The sequence below is a fragment of the Agelaius tricolor genome, unplaced genomic scaffold (assembly GCF_023055355.1).
Source record: "Agelaius tricolor isolate 1412-34295 unplaced genomic scaffold, bAgeTri1.0.p SCAF_9, whole genome shotgun sequence".
In the NCBI taxonomy this organism is placed as follows: Eukaryota; Metazoa; Chordata; class Aves; order Passeriformes; family Icteridae; genus Agelaius; species Agelaius tricolor.
In genome coordinates, this window is record NW_027269269.1 from 34,112,501 (window position 1) to 34,134,611 (window position 22,111).

Genomic DNA, 22,111 nt, shown 5'->3' on the forward strand with positions numbered 1-22,111 from the left:
GAGTTTGGAGGAGAAAAAGTGACAAATCACACTATTTTGGAGACTCTTGGAACTTGCTCTGTTCTTGCTTGCAGGGATGCTGTTCGAAGGGTAGAACTTGCATTTGGCATGTCTGTATTTGTGCATGTGTAATAAAAGAGAAACACAATCAGTTTTCACACTGATTTTGATTGCTTTCCTTTCTACAAACAATCCTCTCAGGCCATTATCTCAGAGGAATTCCCTTGAGTACATCAGTTTATACAGGAAGAGGCATTTTCACCAGCACCAACAACTCCCTTTGGAGAAGATATGCTTCATGTTTCTCCTTATCAGCCCCTTGCTGCACATCCATGTGTGCTTCCTAGCAAAGCTCAACCACTTTGTCATCCATTCTCATTTTGAATTCAAGAGATTGAGTTATTATTGCAGTGATGAACTTTACTCCACATTTAAAATCTCCCTCTTTTTAGTGACTACCACTGGACCAACGCTGACCCTGCCTGCTACAATTGCTTTGGACAAGCTCAGGTAGATCCATAATTGGCAGTGGCTCACAGAGTTATACCTTACTTTATACAAACCAAAAGTTAATTTTCCCCTGGGGCAGAGGCTTTTCCAGCACTTTAAATCACATCCATCCTGTTTTCTTTCTCCCGCCTTTATCATTTGTTCAGCAAAACATCTATCTGTTCATGCCCTCTGGCTCCACAGGTATCCAGCGAGCCAGGGGGAAATAATCCAGCAAAATGAAGTCATGGGCTCTATCTGGCCATGGGTCTCTGTTCCCCACCTTCCCCCAATAATATGTTTTGTGATGTGGATTTCTGTCGACAGAGCACGACGCCTGACTCTCTCCTCCTGATGAACGTGTCCCATGAGGACAATGATGGAGTTCCTGCGAAATTTTTACCACTGACCTTTTCTCCACTGTGGAGCAGGAATGCATCTCCCAGTGAAAGCTGGGGACAGCAGAGAGCATGTTATAATCCTGGAAAATGTGACTCCGTCTTTGTGGAATGCCATTTCCCACTCCCCCCTCCCCTCCCCTTCCCTTCTCTTTCGTCTCTCCTTTAGAAAAATGTAGCACAGAAACCTTGAAAATTTAAGGCAAAAAATTGCCACCTCCTCCTCCTCCTCCCCTCCCTTTCTGAGCTCTGTCTGAGCAAGCAGCCAAGCTGTTAAATGCTTTAACCTGCTGTGTCCAAGTCAAAAGTTAAATAATGTGTGAATCAATGTGGAAGGAAAACAAAAGGCAGCAAGGGAGCCCTGGAGAGAGCCCCTCTTACAACAAGATAATTGCTACATTATGAGAAACAAATAATATGCTGCTCCTCTCCAGGACTGTGTCTGTGACATCTTGACAGGTACATCTGAAGTTAATTATGTTGCATTTTGCTGAATTTTGCCCTGCTCCTGGGGCTGGATCCTACAAACACGAGTTCCAGAGCGTCTCACCCTGGCAGTGAGTGCTCACTTTTCAGAGGTTCAGGGTGGGTTTGAACAGGTCAGTTGCCTTTCCATGAGCCATCACAACTACAAAACTGCCTTTGCCAAGAGATTGGGATTTCCCAACCAGCCATGCATGGTGAGGTGGATGCTGGAGTTGTGGGACCTGCCTTTCACCCATGCCCAGAAAGGGAAATACATGACTCCTGCCAACAGGAAAGCAGTGTATTATTCTTTCTACTTATGTAGTACAGTTGCCACAGCTTTTCTTCCTGCAGCTTGTTTACTGCCCCTTGGTGTTGGAAGGCTTTTGCTCAGACAATGCATTCTCCTTTGCATAGAGATGCTGGTTTAACCCTGCACATTTCCCTTTTTGCTTAAAGTCCTTCACTGCATCTCAAGTCTAGCACTCCCTGCTTCTGCATATACTCCACAGGCTCACCCATCCCACCTTTATCCATGTAATGGAGTGTCTTGCATGCCTAAGAGTTATTTTTAAGTGCTTGTAGTTGAGGCAATGTGGTAAATGAAAGGGTTCTTGGTTCCTTCTGGACACGGATTCTTCTCACCTGCATCAGCATTCAGATGTCTTTGGTTTGAGAGTTTCTTGGAGGGCAGTTCATCTACCTTGTCTCAATACTGCATGTCAGAGAAAATATGTGTCAATGTCCTTCTTTCTATGTTGCCTTCAGGGTAAGCTGGACATGACTAGCTCAAACATGAGGGGACATGGTGATGACTGTGTTTGGTCAGATGGCTCTTACCCCATGTGTAGTGCACTCACTAAGGTTGCTAATGTAGTGTCCCCTTTGTTATAATATTGGTTTTATTGTGGTTCATATTCAAAGAGTTGAGGAATTTGATGAGTGGAGGAGTAATGGGGGTTTTTCTTCAAACTCTTCCCCCAGACCTGAATTTTCCACGCTGCATTTCAGTTTCTTAAAGGCTGGGAGCAAAGGGAGGAAGCTGTATGTGCAAGGTGCAGAAGGCACAATGCCTCTTTCAGCTGCACGTTAATACATGGCTGACCCAGCAAAAAGCGTTTGTCTGCATTGCTGACCAGGAGAACACCAAAAGATGAGCTTGAGACCATCCTGATGGTCCACATTGCTCATTCCCATGCCACATACCCAGCCTGAAGTGAATTTACTCAAAAGTCCTCATAGGCAATCATGTCAATCTGACCCTGTTTAGGTCTTGCTGGTCCCATGCAGCATATCTGAATAGGCTTCACACCCTCAAACGTTGGTTTCCTGCTAGAAAACACCACTCCAGTGGTCTGCAGCACACCTCACATATTATTGCAGACAGTTTAACTTGGCCAAAACACACAAAACAGTTCTGTTGTCTTAGGGCCAGAGGGGCAACACCTGATCTGGGGGAAGCCATGTGCTCTCTAGGGGGCTGTGCTCAAGAGAGGGACAGCCCTGAGCAAGGTGGATACTGGTCCATACCCCTTGGTCTCAGGGTCAGGGACACTCACTAGACTTTGTTATTTGGCAGTGTAGACATGGCTATGAATTCTGAGAGCTTCTGCATCTCTTGACACAGCCTTCAGCCATACCCCACCACTAACCACAGCTCTTTGGTGAAGATGCCTGGCTGTAGCCACACCTCCCGGCTATGCAGAGTGGAAAAGTGCTGATGACTTGCCATCCACAGTTCAGAGGGCTTTTTTCGTTTAATTAGCTATAGCCAGTCCTGTGGCCCTGTCTTGGTCAGCATGTGACAGGTGCTCACGTGGAGCTCACCTCTTTGGTTTGGGTTTGTTGTGAACTGAAACATGAGTGCAGATGCAGACCCTTCCCTCAGAAAAATGCCATGGTGAAGACCATGAAAAGCTCTGCCCACAAGCCCAAATTCTTTGACTTTTGATTCCCCTTTGAAGTTTAAATAATTAAAACTTGAAAGCAAACCTCATCCCAAAGCTTCCCAGAAGCAGCTTCACCATTGTGGCTGTAGGAGGCCACAAGCTGTTTGCTTGGCGTGGGGTACCTTGCCCTGCTCCTGTGCTGACACTCAGAAGAGCCTCATCTCCCCCTCAAATCTAGATGTTCTTTGTTTTCCAGAGTTTTGCTTTTTTGTTTGCAGCCCTCTAATAATGACATTACTATCCCCCTGGTCATCTTCATTGATGCAAATCAATGCATCATGACCTTAAAGGTCACCCAGTTCCACACCCTACCATGGGCAAGGCACCTTCCACTAGACCAGGTTTCTCCAGGACACACCCAACCTGGCCTGGAACACTTTCAGGGATGGGGTAGTTACAGCTTCTCTGGACAATCTGTACCAGGGCCTCAACACCCTTACATGGAAGAATTTCTGCCCAGTATCCCATCTAACCCTGCCCTCTGGCAGTGGGAAGCCATTCCCCTTGTCCTGTCCCTCCAGGCCCTTGTAATTAGCCTCTCTCCATCTTTCTTGCAGGCTCCCTTCAGTTACTGTGGCCACAATTCCATTTCCCTGGAGCCTTCCCTTCTCCAGTGTGGACACCCCCAGCTCTCCCAGCCTGTCTCCAGAGCAGAGGGGCTCCAGCCCTCAGAGCATCTCCGTGGCCTCCTCTGGACTTTCCCCAGCAGCTCCACGTCCTTCTGATGTTGGACCCCAGGGCTGGAGGCAGCTCTGCAGGTGGGGTCTCACCTGAAGTGAGCAGAGGAGCAGAATCCATACTCCCCACCCCATCTGCCCAAGATGTGGGATCAACCCAGGATGTTTGAATGAATGTATCTTATATCTTTTTTACCTGAGGATAGGTTTTGGTGAGTCCCTTCAGCTATTACTTAAAGGTATGTTATGGATTTACTATGATCAGCACTTTCTGGCTTTCTACCTTGGCTGAAAAGCTCCCACAAATAAAACAATCAATTGGGAGTAAATAAGTATTGCCACACACCCCAAAACAAATTTATGATCTGGATAGCTTTAAGACTTCTAAGTAAAGGCCACATGTATTTTTTTTCAAGTGTTTTATTTTGGCATGTGTTCCTGGAAGACCGGGGCTCAGTGGTGGGGTTAGGAGCTGACTAAACAAGACCTGTAGTCACACTTAGGAGATTGCCAACAATTTAAGGCTCTTTGAGAAAACACCAAACAAATTAGTTTGAAGTTAAGTTGAAGATACTTTATCAACATTTTTTTCCCACCAGAGGCTAAAGTATATCACACAAGACACTTGACTTTTTATTGTTCACTGATAGAAAGGTGGGGAACTAATTTGATGTTCAGTCCTCTGAGAAGACCTGCCTCTAGTCTTCCATACACTTTTAATATTAGTCCTAAAAAGATTCCAGGTACAGATCTAGATACTGGAGGGATTTCAGAAATGCTTTTGTGCTGCATGCCAAAATGCTAAGAGCAGGGAGAGATTGTGTCATCAGTTTTCAGTCAAACCCCTCTGTGCCTCTTTTTCTAAGTTGCCAAAAAAGTTACACATAAAATCATGAGCAAAGATTTTCCATACAGCTTAAAAAATGGGATTTCTCTTCACAATGGCTGTAGGTGGTTTGGGGTGTTCTGATGAAGGACCTGGTCCTGTCTGGCTTCATGTGACAGTGGCAAGAGGAGGAGTATATTTTTACCTGGCTTACCTTTCACATTTGCTCTGTTTTGCACCAAATTTGATCATCATATTTTACAATTCCACTCCAAGCAGGAAATCTAGACTATGGATCAGTGACTGCCTTAATTTTTATTGACAAATCATGATCTTTATTGGTGGAATTACGAGTTAGCTGGATCTTACTGTCTTTGTGTAATGAGGCCAATATATTGCTACCAGTATGGTGTTTTAAATTTATGTAACAAAGAACAAAGGTAGCTTTTTTCATGCTTTCCTCCCTCTCCCTCACCCTCTCTCTTTTCTTTTCTTTTTTCCTTCTCTTCCCCCCCCCCCCCTGCCCCCACTCTTGTTCTTTTTCCCTCCTTTCTTCCTTTTCTGTTTTGCCTTTTCCAAAACAGAGATCCAAATTTCCAGAATTTTCCTGAATTCCTTACGCTAGTCTGAAATGGGAAAGGCTTGTTCCAGACCCCTGTGGAGCAGTGGACCATACTGTCCATCACCTTCACAGGAAGGAGAGCCAACTGAATTAGACATCCACTTCCTTGAATGCTGGAGAAGGCTGAAGCAAATGGAACCTTTTGTGGGCAAGGTTTCATGGTTAGGGTTGGATGGGAAACCATCACCTGAAACACAGCAGCTTCCAACCAAAATGCCAGTTCTGACCTCAGCCCCAGGGCTCCAAATTGCCTTTTGGAGCATCTTCCTTCCCTCCACTGACTATGGAAGTTCTAAACCGTCTTAGACAATTATTCTAAGTGCTTTAAATGATCTGGTGTGAATAACCACTATTCCTTCATCTCCACCCAGTTTCTGTTGGAATCTAAACAGGAAAGTCTAAGAGAAGAATATGTACATGAGGTGAAATCATCTGCCTCACAAGAAATTATTTAGCAGTGATAAGCTCCAGGAAGATGTGTTTCACTTCCAAAAAGTTTAAAACAAATAAACAAAGAATCAATCAAACAAATAAACAAACAAATCACCACCCTTCTGGCTATTTTTTTGTTTTTTTTCAGGATGGGAGTGATCACAATGATATGCAAAGGATGAGAAGGATCAGGCCCATGATGCTGCCAGAGGTGGTGCCACAGCCAGAGGAGCACATCTGGCTTCTCAGATCCTGGAGTGGGTTGGCAGCATGAGCAGCATGCCAGTGTTGTAGCGGTGTCACTGCAGCACATTAAACACTTGAGTCCTGTGATACCAGTTTTACAGTCTCCATGCAGACCAAAGCCTTGCTTTAATATTACCTGCATTTAATCTTCAGTTTGTAATATTTATTTAATTCCTTCTTGTTAAGAACCCCAGAGGAAGGATAGGCCAGTCTAACCTCTCCTGGATTGCAGTTCTAAGCTATTAATCTGTCATGTCAGCATATTTTATTGATACTGTTTTCCTGTGTACAATTGGTGGAACACATCATGAGTCACTTACCATCTGCTGTGTAACTGTGTTGTAAAGTGTCTTTCTTCCTTAGATTATTGCTTTGATAGATTAGAGTTTTGTACAGTCATGATACCTCATCCCATCAATTTTAAGCTCTCAGGAGGATGTTCATGGCTAAAGTATCTGATCATTGCAAAAGTCTTTAACGGCCTCTCACTGTGTCCCTGCAGGCTAGGGAAGTGCTGTTGTGCTTGCTTTCCTGATGAGAACATGTGTCCAGGTTTTGTGCTGCATTGCTTTAATGAAGTGTGCTTTCTCCTTCTCCTCCACCTCTTCCATCCCAGGCAAAGGGGAGTGATAAGCAGGTCTAGGAGAGAACATCCTTTTCTCCAGATGGAACTGGGGATGGATCTGGGATTGGATGCTTTCCTAGGAGTCCCTTAGAGCATCCTAGGCACTGAGCCATCTGTTGTGCTCTTTGGAACATGTCTAACCCATCATGTTCTACACTCAGAGCTGCATGAGTGACCTACAGACCACTGAAGAGAAGCAGCACCATCCATGGAAGAAAAACTCACTAGCTGCCATCAGAATCCACTTCATGCTGATTTAGTTATATTTAAACCTGTGTGCCTAAGTATAAACAATTATGTTGAGATTAAAAAGAATAAAAAATTAGATCCAGGGAGGCACCACATCAGAAAGGGTTTATTTCCAGGCTAGAGGAGTCATCTGAAGAAGGTGGGCTGAACTGGAGCTGTGTTTGCTCCATCCCACCATGACTGCAAGACAGTGTCACTCCCTTTCATCAGGCCTTTTCTCTTTAGCGTTTCAGAGATGAGGAATCTGTGGGCAGCTGATACATCAGCAGTTCCCATTTTGCCTGCCCTGATGCAGCGTGTCCTCATGGTAGATGTTTCTTCCCCCCAGTAAATCCTTGTCCATGAGTCAGCTGTGTCTGTGCTGTGCTCAGGATCTACAGCATGAGTCCTATGAAGAGCAGCTGGGAGGAAATTTGAATTGGATAAGAGGGAAAATTTCTTCCCCAGAAGGGCTCTGAAGCCCTGGCACAGGCTGCCCAGGGCAGTGGTAGACTTCCCATCCCTGAAGGGCTTTAAGAGCTGTGCAGATGTGGCATTTGGGGACATGAGTTAGTGGCAGCACTGATTGGATTGGCTGTTTAATGGTTGGATTCAACGTTCCTAAAGCTCTTTTCCAGCCTGAATGACTCTGTGATTCTACTGAGTTCTCACCTCAGTTTCTCCTGAGGAGACAACTGAAAGGCATTCTGATCTAGTGGAACATATGAGCCCTGACTGGATGAGTTTGGCCCCAGGTTTTTGGAAACCAGTGGTTTCTTGTGGATTGCAGCTGCTGTCAGATCCAAAACTAAACTGAACTTAAGTGGTCTTTCTGGGAAAACTCAGTTTCTCTGGAGTGGGGCTTAGGAAACAAGGACTGATCAAAGACCCGATTCAGTGACATGTAGAATAAGGGGTTCAAGATACTTTAGAGTGACAAATATCTGGTAAAACTTAATTAATGTGGGGGTTTAAATTAATATATGCATTAAATGCACTAAGAAACTTAGTGTGAAGGGGAACAGATCAAGCATGAGATATCCATGAGGATATGAAATAAAGATGTCAATCAAAGGAATAAGGGATATCAATATCCCTTATCAAATTCCCTTGTTATTAAGGGAATAAGGGCCTGTAGCCCAAGAGAAGCTGAGGGAGACCATGGCAGTTGGGATGTAGCATTGCCCAGCTGAATTTTCTCTGCATTTTGGCTCCCAGATACCCCAAATCAAAGTGGGCCACCCCTTCTTGCTGCCCCCAAGGACTCATCTCCCACACCTTGGCATGTGCAACACCCCAAATCAGTGCCCAACACCTGAAAGCAGTTCAGCATGCTCAGGGTTAAATCAGATTTAGTATCCAAGACCTGGCAGCTGATTTTTATCCCAGTGTAAGTTTTTATGATCAAATTATAGACCCAAAGAAAAGAAAAGAAAAGAAAAGAAAAGAAAAGAAAAGAAAAGAAAAGAAAAGAAAAGAAAAGAAAAGAAAAGAAAAACCACCACCACCCCCCCAGCCCCATTCTGCCAGAGAAATCCAGTTTGAGGTATATAATGGAAATCATGACAGAGTCATGATTGTAGTGGCAGGAGCAGCATCACTGCAACACAGCTGTAACCTGGTACTGTCCTGAGAGGGAAAGGGGAGGGGAGGGGAGGGGAGGGGAGGAGAGGAGAGGAGAGGAGAGGAGAGGAGAGCACTTGCTACACCCAAAAGTCCAGAGGGGATAGGTTCAATGACTGGATGGGAAAAGGGCTACTTGCCAAGATGAACTTTCAAAGATTAAATATTTGTTCTGGTGAAAACCGCATCCACAGTGTCTCTGCAGCCTTGTCCTAGGGAAGGTGAAATGTTGAACCAGCTCCTCCAGGATATAGACAGCTGTCTATATGTGGAAAAACTCAAATTATATAGGGCAAAACAATGCTGGGCTGCAATAATTTTTCATAATGTGGGTTTAATAAGGTGGAGGTGCAGCCTTTTCCAACATTAAATAAGAAAAGAAGTAGTAAAGCTTCTGGATCTCATCTTTGTTATTATCTGGTCATAAAGGAAGGGAAAACATTTGTGAGTTTCTTGCAAATCCCAGCTTCTGAACTGGCACTCTAGACCCTGGGTTTGCAATAAGTTTGGTCCATTGTCTCCAGCACCTCTTGAAAAGGACAAAGGAGAAATTATGTTTGGCTCTAGCAGAAAGTGAGAGTTGAGAATGAGACAATAAAGCAAAAATGGTCACATTTTATTGTGTTACTCACCAATGGTTTCTTGAGTATGGTATAACTTATGGAAGCTTTGATTTACACTGGTGTGAGTTTTATCTGCTGCTGTCTTGGCCACTTCATTCTTAATACTGAGACCCATGGGCCTCTGCTGACTTTCTTGGTTAAATAAATTAAAGGAAATATAAACATTAATGGAAGTCACTTAATTTATGGCTAGATTGGAGCATTGTATCTTACACCATGGGTTCAATCCAAACCCCATTAATCCAAATCTTACTGACATCCCTGAATCAGGCCCTATCTTTGGGCTTTTTCTTCTCACTATAAAAGGAACAGTTAAAAATAATTTTTAAATGAGATTGTATTATCCCTCAAAAGCCATCCTGCACAAAACTTTCAACCCTTGTCACCCCTGGGGAGGCAGAGCATTTGGGGTGTTTTAGTGGCTGTTGTTTGAAGGCTGAAGATATTCCTCCAACAGCGATGTCTCACCCCCTTTTCCTCTCCATGCCAACCATCCCACCCTTTAAATATCTCCTCTTGAAGCATTTTGCAATGCATCACATGCTATTTGTGGCTAAACACATTTTTGGCTCTTCTGTATGATACAGAACCTACTTCCAGCTCTTCAGGCACTTTCTCAGACTATCTCTTGCCAAAATTTTACTTTTTGGCATGCTTGAATGAAAGAAAGCTTTCTGCTGCTTTTATTTTTATTATTTTTCTTTTTGTTAGTTATTGTTTATTCAGAGAGGCTTTCTGACACATATATCTCTGCCAGCAGCAAAACTGTTGGCTTGCCATTCCACTGTCTGCCCTGATGTGCTTTTGATATGCTTCTTTCCTGGCTCACCTTCTCCAGTTAAAAAAAAAACCAACCACCAAACCACCAAAACAAGTAAGAAAATGAAACAACCAAAGAACATTGCATGCACCATGCATTTTTTGTGCTGAAGGAAAAAAGAGCAGAAGACAGAAGAACAGGGAAGTACAAATTTTTTAAAAAGTGTAAAAATATAGGAGTTGTCCCACAGAGTATTAGGATGAGTCAGTAACTGAGGCTGTTATGTTTTCACATGGAAGTAGCAAGTTCTGGGTTGTTCTTGTAGCAAAAGTCTTACTGTTATCACAGCTGTGGGAGGTACAAACAGAGCAGTGAGAAGGAGTAGTTCCTCAGAGAATATGAATTATTGTAGTTTATCAAGGCTGTGGCTTTTCACAACTGATCATGTGCTGTTGATATTAGTAGAACTTTTCCTCTGAGCCAATCAGGGACTAGATTCAGAAACTGAAAGACAAGAAGAAAGCATTGGGTTAGATCTGTTCTGCAGAGGAACAGGGAATATATCCCAGAATGGTTACAGCCTAGAGCCCTCAGCCCCTGCATGAATGCATCCTTTGGGGTGACACCTAAACTTCTTGGGTCTATAGGCAGGTGGTCCTTGCCAGCAGAGGCTGTTAAAGCACATGGATTTTTACACACATGCACACCCATGAGCATCTGGGGCTCTGGCAGGTGAGGCAGCTGTACCAACCCAGCAGAATGCAATAAATCACAGAGCCTGATGTCCATGTTTAAATACCATTTACCAGCAGTTCAAGGGAGGTGATTCTGCTTGGCTCTGGTGTGACCCCACTTGTAGAGCTGCTTCCATATCCAGAGACCCCAACATCAGAAGGATGCAAAGCTGCTGGAGTGAGTTGAGAGGAGGCTGTGAAGATGCTGAGGGCTGCAGCCCTTCTGTTCTGGAGACAGGGTGGGAGAGCTGAGGGTTCAGCCTGGAGAAGAGAAGGTTCTGGGGACACCTCATTGTTGTCTTTTTGTGCCTAAAGAGGGCTTATAAAAGATTTGAAGAGTGATTTTTAACATGAGCAGATAGTGACAGGAGAAAGAAAAACTCTTTTAAACTGAAAGAGGGTAGATTTAGATCTGATATTTTCAAGAAATTATTTACTCTGAGGGTGATATGCTGTTTGGCTGTATTATTTCTCATTGAATTTAAAATGTTAGGCAGGTGGGGTGAGGTGTCCCCTGTAGGACTCATGTCCCAAGCCTCTGTGAGCTGATGAAGCAGCATTATAACCCCAGCTAAGTCATGCCAGTACAACCAGTCCCTATTGGGCACATCCTCTAGAGACATCCAGAATCCTGCTTAACTCAGCTCACAGAGATTGGTGAGGACAAGGGGTGGACATGGTATCAGAAGAGACCATTTTGTGTGCTCTCTTCAGGCTTTTGTGGCCACATTGCAGCTGAGCTTCCATGTTTATCAGCGCTGGTGGCTGTGAGAATATGCCCAAGTAAGGTGGAACAAACAAGATCCCATTTCTTTTCCCCATATTTCACCTTAATGAACTTCCTGTACTCATGCTGACAAGCACTTGACTCTGTGAACAAAGTGACATATGGCTTTCAAATACGCCTTGTATGTGGCTGAGGAGAGAACAAGCTTCATGAACATTTACCCTACAGAGTTCCTCACTTAAAATATCTTCATGAATATTTGTTCTGTAGATCCCAATTCACAATTAAGTAATTCACAATTAAGTGAATAAGTGATATGTAGCAGCTTTTGCTATTCAAGAGTGATGATACCAGGCAGCAAAAGGAGCAAATACCTGCCTAACCTTTTGTGCCAGCCTATAATTAACCCTTGAAATGGCTCTGAAATAAAGTTCAAGTAACTCAGTGCTGACTCAGGCCATGAATCCATATTATAACCTTAAAAGTGCTATACTTTGCTCAGAATCTGTTTCACCATGTTTTTTATGATGAACATACCCCAATATGGAAGACAAACCAAACTCTGTTTATAGGGAAGCAGAAAACCTAACAGAACCATAAGGTTGACTCAGTGAGAAATCACACTAGGATTACAGAGAAATCACTCAGGGGAAAAAATCACTGCTGTCAACAAAAAGGATTCATCTCAGTGTGTTCCTGGCAGTTTAGGATAAGAGCATAACAACCAGGCCTGGCTGCTTCTAGGAAAGGATGAAAGGTTTTCATAGCATCCCCTTAAAGATCATTCTTTAATGAAACCAATTGTAAAGGAAGATAATTCAGGCTGGATATCTCAAGAATGTCTACAGCATGTCTTAAAGAATGCCTACATAAATCAGAGACTGTGGTTTTGTGTGCTGGTCCCCCAGCAGTGCAAGCAGATGAGGAACTCTGGGTATCCACAGTTGTGTCCCAGCGGGGAGAAAATGGCACCTGGAGTATTAGCAGGGACTGAATGGGACATGGATGCTCAAAAAGTAGAACCCACTTGAGCTGTACAAATTTGCTTCAAAATTTATGTTTCCAAGTCAGCAAAGGATTGAGTGAGACAGATGTATGAATTGACTCCTGTGAAAAGCAGAGATTTCAGGTAAACCATAAAAGTCTGGTGTTGTCTATGGTTTATGATTACATAGCCCAGGGTGTATTTGAGAGAGGTTTTCCTTGTCCAAATTGTTCCAGTCTGAGTTTCAAAGAATGGTACCGTCTTTGCTACTTTCTCTGCTACCTTGCCAGCTCTTGTCAAGCTAGGTCATAAGGTGATCATGCCATTAATCTCCTTGCTGTCCTAAGTTTCCATCAAAAAGCAGCTTTTTTCACAGTTGCAAACAGAAATACTTGTCTGAGCTGTGGCACTGCAGGTTGCTTTGAGATCCTTCCCCAGTCTGGGTGTTGTACATTCTCTGCTCAAGGCCATGGACTGCAAATAACCAAGGCGACCCATGGCCCATCTCAGTCGTGCTTTGCTTTGCCTGGTCTAAAAATGTGCCAGAGAACCACAGAATCACTGAATCACGTGGGTTGGAAATGATCTGTGAAATCATGAAGTCCAACTGTTCTCCCAGCACTGTCAAGCTCACCACTAACTTGTGTCCCCAAGTGCCACATCCTGTTAGATCTGTTAAATCCCTTCAAGGATGGGGATTCCACCACTGCCCTGGGCAGCTTCTTCTGGGGCTTTGCAACCATTTTGAAGAAGAAATTTTTCCGAATCTCCCATCTAAACTTCCTCTGGCACAGCTTGAGGCCATTTCCTCTTTTTCTATTGCTTGTTACCCAGAAGAAGAATGTCCTTTCAGTGGGGACATTTGTGTCTGAATCTTCAGAAATGTTAAGCCCCTTTGGTCATGGATTGGTTTGCAGAGATGTCCAGCTTCCACTTAGGCAACAGAAATCTTATTTTTTAAGCCCTGGAAGCATTGGAATATCTGTTTAGGAGATATAGTAGCAGGGATGACTGCCTTAAGGCCTGCAAAAAGTCCACCCTCTTTTTGGAAGTCAGTTTTGTCTGAAGACCTCTCCAAAAGCCCTTTGGATAACCTGGCCCTCATGCTGCCTTGCAGGAGATCGTCCCAAGACCCATGACTCAGAGCAAAACCTGGCACAGCTTTCTCCTGCTCCCTGCTTCACATCACAGAGTCAGAATGAATGCTGGGATCAGAGACTAGAATAAAATTAGGCAGAAACAGGCATGTCTAACAAATATCTTGCTTATGATGAGGTGTTTCTGCTCTCAGCCAGCAGCCACAAAGCAGGGACGATAATGAAAGGCACCCCCTTGAACATTTTACATTGTTCCTCCTATTCTAAACAGACAATTTATGCATTTTATCCTTTCCAGCTGGTGTCATTCTCTCCACTCTTGCAAATCACTGCTATTAATTATGCACCCACAGCTAAGCCCCCCTGCAAGGAGGACTCCAGCTCCAGCACTGCAGCAAAGGAGGGGTTACTGGACTTCTTTGGGAAGGGAAAGCACTCCTCCACCCTGAAGGGAGCATTCAGCTTTGGAGAGAGGAATTGACAGCTGGTTTTTATTAGCCTTTAAAAGGCAGTGTTGGGGTAGGTGTGGGACCTTTGGTCTGGAAGAGAAGCCTTTTCTGGTCAGTCCCAGGGGTGGAAGGTCAGGCTTACTTGGTCTCCAGCCAAAAGGCACACAATTTGAGAAATTGCTTTGATTTTTCTCTGGCTGGTGATGGGAGCTGGGCTGGTGCAGTGGGACAAGAATTGGTCACTGCTGTGGCTTGAACTGGGCATGGACTGGGCACTCCTACAGCATAGGTGATGAGTGATGATAATAAAGACAAGGCAAGGGAGACAAAACCCACTGAAATTTAGGGAAAATGGATTGTGGCCACACCTTTACAGGAAGATAATTGGGATGCTACTGCACAAAAATGTCTGCTATTTAAGGGCAGGAGGAAAATGAAGGCAGAATAATTCTTCAGGCTTTCATTTCATGCTGGAAAATGCTATCATTTTCTGCAAGATGTCTGGTGGAGGAGAAATTTCAGGCCGCTGCAATCTTTCTGATTTACAGAGGTGGCCTTGTGTGCCAGAGGAAGGACAAAGAGTGGTCTCATCCCCTTGTAAAGCTGCCTATGCTATAGGTACAAGGCAGTCTGCATATGGCCTCTGTAGGATCTGGCCTCCATCTCTAGGGTTTGGGAGCAACAAGAAGAACCACAGAGCTTTTGCCTCCCTCCGACTGCAACATCTTGGGACAAAAACCTTTGTATTATTTACCTTAGAGCTGCCAGGCATTGCTGAGGCACAGCCAGAGCTGCACCCTCTCCATGCATGATGAAGTGTGGCTGTGACAGATGCTCGCACATCTCTCCTTTGCATCTGCAGGGACACTCCTTGCCATCCCAGTCCCTGCTGGGTCCCTGCCAAAGTGTATTCTTTTATTAACCCACTGCCTGGCTTCATAAAAACCTCATGTTAAAAAAAAAGAAGTCACGTATCAGAAGATATCATCCCCTTCCCAGGGATGTGGCACTTCTCCCTGGATGCTGTACAGATCAGTCTTGTACCAATGTATTTGCCCCTCAGAAGTAACAATGCTGGCTATGAGGCAGTCCAAAGCAATGACTCCTCAATTATGTTCCCTAGTCTTGATTTAATTTGGAAGATCTTCACTTTCCGAGTCCTTACTTTTTCATATATGCACTGCTCTTCAGCATTTTGAAAATTATTTTAGCATCAAAGAGTCTTTTCTTGTTCTCCCTTTCAGAAAATAAAGTATGTATGTGAATATTCAAAATTCATATGATTATAATTTAGCTTATTTCTAGTAAGGGGCAAAGCCTTTTTAAAAAATGTCCCTATCAATGCTTGAAATGGAAACGTAGGAAACTAGAGTCAAGGGCACAAACCTGGTCACTGACCTGTCATTTATTATTATACATGATTTCTCACTAAAAACACCATTCACTAAAGTCAATGCAGAGCTTGGGGGATTTAAGAAAGATGTTTCCTAATGAAAAGTGTAGGTAATGGAGCTTAGTTTTCCATTCCAGTTGTGCTTTGGGACAGTAAATGGCCACTAGCTCACAGTTATTTATATTTGTAGCTGGAGCCTGTACCTCAAGATGACCAGAATACTTGTTTAAAATGTAGAAATGGCATCCTGTCACGTGCTTGGGCACCTTCCAGCCACTGGTACCAGCTAAACAATTAAAAAAAAAAATTAATTGGAGGCATTTATCCATGGTTCCTTTGGCTGCCACATGAAGAACACACACTAATTCTGGGTGAAATGTTACTCTAACCCCTTTGGGAGGATGGCAGCTTTTGTAGATCATTCATAGCACAGAGCATCTTGAAATTCACTGATAAAACTGTAATACCACACCCCACAATACACATAATTTTATCATATCATTAAATATTTAGAGAATGCCATGACTGAGCACACTGCTGTAGAGATTTTTTAATCTGAATGAGCATGGACCTCTGCTCCAACAGAGTTTATAGTGGAGTCCTGGATCTGCAGATGTATAATATTTTCCTGAGTCATCCATGGAGGGTCTTCTTCTGTGGCAGGGATGGAAGAAGAGAGAGAGAGGAGATACACACATAAAAACAAATGATAAATGAAATGCTGCTGAAGGGTGCATGGGTGGTCCTAGAGCATTAGTTACAGAAAATGCAGACTGCAAAGCCTTTTTCGTGTCTGTGTGGTTGGTTGAAATCCAGTTGAGTTCAGCATCTGCGTGGTATCTTGCTCCCAATGGCAGAGTTATGGTATATATAACATGAGTCTGGGGAGGTCTGCAACAGATCCAGGTCTTCTGCAAGGGATTGCAGGACTCCTTGAGTGAGAGTCACTCCTGCTGAGTTACATTTGAAGTCAGGGACAGGTGTAGCTGAAGTCTGGGTGCAGGGAGTCTCACCTGTGCTGTCCATGGCAGCTTTTAAGACTGATGTCAGTGTTCTAAAGCTCAGGGGAGACCTTATCACTCTCTACAACTGCCTGAAAAGACACTGCAGAGAGGTGGGGGTCTTTTCTCCGAGGTATCAAGCAACAAGAGCAGAAAAATAGAACCAAGTTTCACCATGAGAGGTTAAGGTTAGATATTACAAGAAATTTCTTCTCCCAAAGGGTCGTTTAGCCCTGGCACAGGCTGCCCAAGACAACGTTGGAGTCCCAATGCCTGGAGGGATTTAAAAGCTGTGTGGATGTGGCACTTGGGGACATGGATTAGTGGTGGGCTGGGCAGTGCTGGGGGGAATGTTTGAACTTGTTCTTGTAGGGCTTTTCCAACATAAACTATTCTATGATTCTGTGTCCCAACTCCATACACGCTCTTCGTAAACCCTGCATGGACTTGCTGGTAGATTTGGAGAGGTTTTCACATTTTGGAGGTTACCTGGTGCAACAGATGACAATAAAGCCTTATTTTCCAATTCAGTTATCTTTCTGACATGATAATGAATTTCTTACAGCACCCCAAACATATTTCTAAAGATTAGCAAGAAGATGATTTTCTGAACATTTAAGTCTAATAACTAGATCAGATAGGAAATGCAATCCAGAAAATCTCATCCAGCTGCTTCTCCTTCTGTTAATGGATACAGCCACACTCTGTAAAATCTTTCTTTGCAGACTGCAAAGCCAGAGTGGGTTGTTTGCTCAACATCCACTTGCTTCCCTGGGGCTTAAATGCCAATGGAAAGCCCCAGCTCTGGTTTGTTAATTGTCACATTTGTTTGACCAGTTCTGTTTTAAGAAAATCCTATAAAAATGGTGAATCATTGTCTCCTGCTGATGTAAATGGTAATAGCTTTGACCCACAGAAGCAGTAGGACTCCTGACTTTTAATGACTTTTAATGACTGCTAAACTTTTAGATTTAGATTACTGGTTCAGCACTGGACTGGTGAAATAAACCCTCCCATGCACACCTTGGCAGTTCCCAACCTCTCAGGTACCCCAAAAGCAGCCATGCTTTGCCACCAGAGGATAAGGAGCAGGAGACAAAAAACTGCAACAATTCAACCATGGACCTCCCTGATTCATCAAAGCACTTAGAACACAACATGTCCCCTAAAGAGTATTTAAATGTGTGCTGAAATAGTTTGGCATATCAAGCCTGAGGGCTTGACTGTGCACAAAATTTCTCAGATTAAAGGTCTGGAATGGTTTTAAACTTCCCAAGGCTCTTCCTGAATAACTTTCTGTGTGCATGTGGATAGTGCAGAGCGTATTTATCCTTTATCCTGCATGTATGTATCCTTCTGGTTTCTTACTCTTTGTCCCACCTTTTCACTTGTATCTCCTATGTCCTTCTGTCATGATGAATATGTGGACAAGTAGCTCCCATGGACACTGCAACAAGTAGATACTTGTACTCCAGTGCCATTTTTTAATGATTCCTCTGCATGTCAGACATGGTATAGGGGTGGCCCTGTCAGTGCTGGACTCAATGATCTTACAGGGATTTTCTAACCTTAATGATTCCATGATTCTGAGCCTTAGCAAACTGTTAGCACTCAAGAAAACCACACAGATTGGAAACATTCCCTTCTTTCCATATTCCTACTTGTCTTAGCTTGCAGGATGTGGCTGGGGGTGTGTATTCTATTGCCATCTGTTAGACGTGGGGCAATTTCTTCTGTTAATTGGGCAGCTTCCTTTATCTCTTCCATGACCCATCCTCCCTCTGGGGAGACATCTTCTGTTAATGGGGCATTGAGTGTCACTGCATGGCTGATAAAATTACAGCATCCCGTTGTGAGATGCTCGACCCAGGGGGAGGAGCCAAGCATTCCTACCTGGATATAATCTGAGACTTGGAATACCACAAGCAGCCTTTTTCCACTGGATTCCCAGAGGATCAGCTGTCTTCTCTGCTGGATTCCCCAAGGAAGGCCAGGCCCATCTACACCACCACCAGACCTTCAGAGGAAGACTACACCCTTCTACAGGATCACTGCTCCAACAGAACCACATCTGCCACTCCAGGACTGCAGCCACCATTCCAACTGGACTGCTACCAACACCCACAGGGTGTCAGGTTGTATTCTGATTCTGTCAGTGTTGTTTTGTATTACTGCATTCTTATTTTTATCTTTACTTTTTTTTTTATTCCTAGTAAAGAACTGTTATTCCTGCTCCCATGTCTTTGCCTGAGAGCCCCTTAATTTCAAAATTATAATAATTCAGAGGGAGGGGGTTTGCATTTTAATTTCAGGGGAGGCTCCTGCCTTCTTGTCTTCCTGCAAACACCTGTCTTTTCAAACCAACACACTACTCCACACCATCACCTCTCAGCACCTGTTAAGGCCAGTCACCTCTCAGCAGCAATATCAAGACCATGAAGATCCTATGGAAGGACTCATCTCGCTGTGTTGTTTGCACAGCTCTGAGCACAGCAGGTGCCTACTGCATAATCATGAGTATTACAACTGCCACAACTTGCTCCTTCTACACCTATTGACTAATAACAACTGCATTATCTCTACTGCCCTTTAAAGGTTAAGGTAATTTGGAAAAAGGCTATTTATATGGAAATCAGAGAATTGGCACAGCAAGTCAGACTGCAATAGATATACCAGGCAATTTTCCCACGTAAATAATTCCTCCCTGGAGAACCCTGACCTCCTCCTCACAGGTACACATTTTTGGGGGTCAGTGGGATGGGAGAAGGGCCAGGGAAATGGAAGTTTGGAGCAGTTTGAGTACTTCTGGGCAACTGTCACACAAATAAAAATGGACATACTGTGCAAAGCTGCTGGCAAAACCTGGTGTGATACAAATAATATAATAGGAATTTGGGATTGTGCATACAGGGTTCTTTGCAGTTCACACAGGACCTTTTGTGACTTGTGTATATGAATGCAATCAGCAAAACGACAGAGACACAAAAAATATCCTATATAAGTAGCTGTCCTGAAATAGACCGTAAGGAAACTGTTCTGACTAAAGCATTTATTCTCTTCTTTCCTTTCACCTGAAACCTACAATTAAACCAAATGAAAAAAAATACTCAAGTACTTTTGCAACCAGCATCCATTTTTTCAGAGCCCATAGCTGGCAGATGTCTTAAATTCAGACTCATGAGACCTTAAGTTCCGAAGTCAGTTGTGCTTTTCTTTCTTACAGGGTTTTTATCTTACAGTTTTTCTTCCATTTTTTTTTCTTTTCCTTTTCTTTTCCTTGTTTTTTCCTTTTTTTTTTCTTTGTTCCTTTGTCCTTTTTTGTTGTTGTTTTCTTTTTTTTTTACATGTTTCCTTTTTATTAACCCCTTTTTTATTTCTTAATTTTCACTTTTATTCTTTTGATGTTCTCTTCTTCTCTTTCTTTTCCCCTATTCCCTTTTCTTTTTCTTTTTTCTATTTTCTTTTCATTTTAAAATTTTATTTTCTTTTCCCTTCTTGTTTTTCTTTCTCTTTTTTTCCCTTTTTATTTTTTTACTTTTCCTCTTTCCTTGTATACATTTGGTTTTTTCCTTTCCTTTCCTTTTTCTTTTTCTTTTTCTTTTTCTTTTTCTTTTTCTTTTTCTTTTTCTTTTTCTTTTTCTTTTTCTTTTTCTTTTCTCCTTCTCCTTTTTCCTGCTTCCTTTCCTTTCCTTTCCTTTCCTTTCCTTTCCTTTCCTTTCCTTTCCTTTCCTTTCCTTTCCTTTCCTTTCCTTTCCTTTCCTTTCCTTTCCTTTCCTTTCCTTTCCTTTCCTTTCCTTTCCTTTCCTTTCCTTTCCTTTCCTTTCCTTTCCTTCCCTTCCCTTCCCTTCCCTTCCCTTCCCTTCCCTTCCCTTCCCTTCCCTTCCCCTTCCTTTCCCTTTCCCTTTCCCTTTCCCTTTCCCTTTCCCTTTCCCTTTCCCTTTCCCTTTCCCTTTCCCTTTCCCTTTCCCTTTCCCTTTCCCTTTCCCTTTCCCTTTCCCTTTCCCTTTCCCTTTCCCTTTCCCTTTCCCTTCTTTCCCTTTCCCTTCTTTCCCTTTCCCTTTTCCCCCTTTTTTCCCCTTTTTTCCCCTTTTTCCCCTTTTTCCCCTTTTTCCCCTTTTTCCCTTTTTTTTTCCCCTTTTTCCCCCTTTTCCCCTTTTTTCCCTTTTTTCCCCTTTTTCCCTTTCTTTCCTTCTCCTTTCCTTTTTATATTTTCCTCCCTCTTTCTCTTCCGTTTGCAGGCAATCACCAAGCCTCCAACCCCGAAACCGACCTGAAAGCAAAAACCAGACCTCAACATTTGCTCAAGGGCACCGATCACAGACGATCAGAGAAGAGGTTTGGAACCTGCAGGCTGACAGCAGGACGTGCTGAGGTACAGCTTGAGCAGGGGCTACCTCGGGCAGTGATTCCCGACCCTCTCACAGGAGCCAGATCTCCTGGCAGAGCGCGGTGAGTGTCCTTGTCCCTGTCCTTGTCCTTGTCCGGGCCGCTGCCCCCCAGCTCCGGGCGCGGAGCACCCCCGGCCGCGCTCACCTTCCGGCCGCAACACCGACCCGCTATTTTTGTTGCTAATCACTGTTAATCATTAACCTCTCATTAGAGTAACACCGCTGAGTCCCCGCCGTGCCCGGGGCCGCGGCCGAGCCCCCGCCCGTGTCCCGGCCCCGCTCCCGAGGGTTGTGCCGGGATGGGAGCGGGCAGGGGATGCGCGGAGCCCCGCGGGGCCCGGCCTGCCCGCCAGGGCATCCGCGGGGCGCGGAGCCTTTTGTTATGCTAATCCGAGCTGACATCACTCCGCATATCAAAGCAGAGGGGCCGCATATAAGGCGGCTCCGGGGGCCTCCCCGGCAGAGCGGCCCCGGTCCCCGCGCAGCCCGCTCCGGGCCGAGGTAAGCGGGGACCGCAGGGCTGTGAGAGCCACTGCCGGGAGAGGTGGGAAGGGGACAGCGGCTCCGTGCAGCCCCTCGGAACGCCGAAAGTGAGGGGCTGGCCCAGAACACGGGTTTGCGAGGCGTGGGCGGAATTCCGAGCAGAGGGGATGCATCCCGGAGGATGCAGGGGAGTAGGAAGACGTTGGGGGGTTCGGCGGAGAGAGGATTCTTAGAGGCTGCAAAGCAGACCGAGGAGATGCCAGAGAGAGAGGCGGCTTGGAGACTGCAAGGGAGAAGGGAGACCCGGAGGATTGCAAGGAAAAGGGAGACCCGGGAAGATGCTTGGGGCAGGGAGAACCGAGGAAATGCGAGGGAAAGGGGAGACTTGGAGACTGCAAGGGAGAGGGGATACCCGGGGGAAAACAAGGAAGGAGGAGACTCGGAGGCTGAATTAAGAGACCTGACACCCGGCAAGGAGAAGTGTGAGTGCAGGAGCGAGGGGAGGACCCAGGGGAGAGGGAGACCCAGGGGGTGGAGAGACCCGTGCCCGATGAGCTGCAGGGGAGAGGAGACACCCAGGAGTTGGATGGGACACCAGAGACCCAGGGGCTGATGGCAAAGTGGGGACATGGAGCTGCAAATGTGCAGGGCAATGCAAGGAGCTGCAGAGGAGAGAGGAGTCCGGGAGGCTGCAGGGTAGTGGGGACACCCAGGGGCTGCGAGGGAGAAGGAAGATCCAGAAGGCAGCAAGGGAGTGGTAAGACCCAGCAGCTGGAATCAACTCCACCACCAGTTCTATTCCTTTTCTCTGCTCCCACTCCTCACTGCAGGTCATCTGGGGATGTGCTACCCCTAAACCTGGCTGCTGTGTTCTTGGAGAGAGCTGCAGGC

The 22,111-nt window shown here is 44.7% G+C and overlaps 1 protein-coding gene across 4 annotated transcripts in view; it reads left to right on the plus strand.

Annotated features, from left to right (window-relative positions):
• Positions 1–19,532: 19,532 nt before the first annotated feature.
• Positions 19,533–22,111, plus strand: part of WNT11 (Wnt family member 11) — a 33,236-nt gene continuing 30,657 nt past the window's right edge. For 2 of the 4 annotated variants that reach the window (XM_071433641.1, XM_071433644.1), the window contains exon 1: positions 21,014–21,238. The gene's annotated coding sequence lies outside the window, so the exon portion shown is untranslated. Of the gene's footprint in view, positions 20,799–21,013; positions 21,239–22,111 lie in introns of those variants that run through there. The other 2 variants (XM_071433642.1, XM_071433643.1) reach the window with 2 other exon arrangements.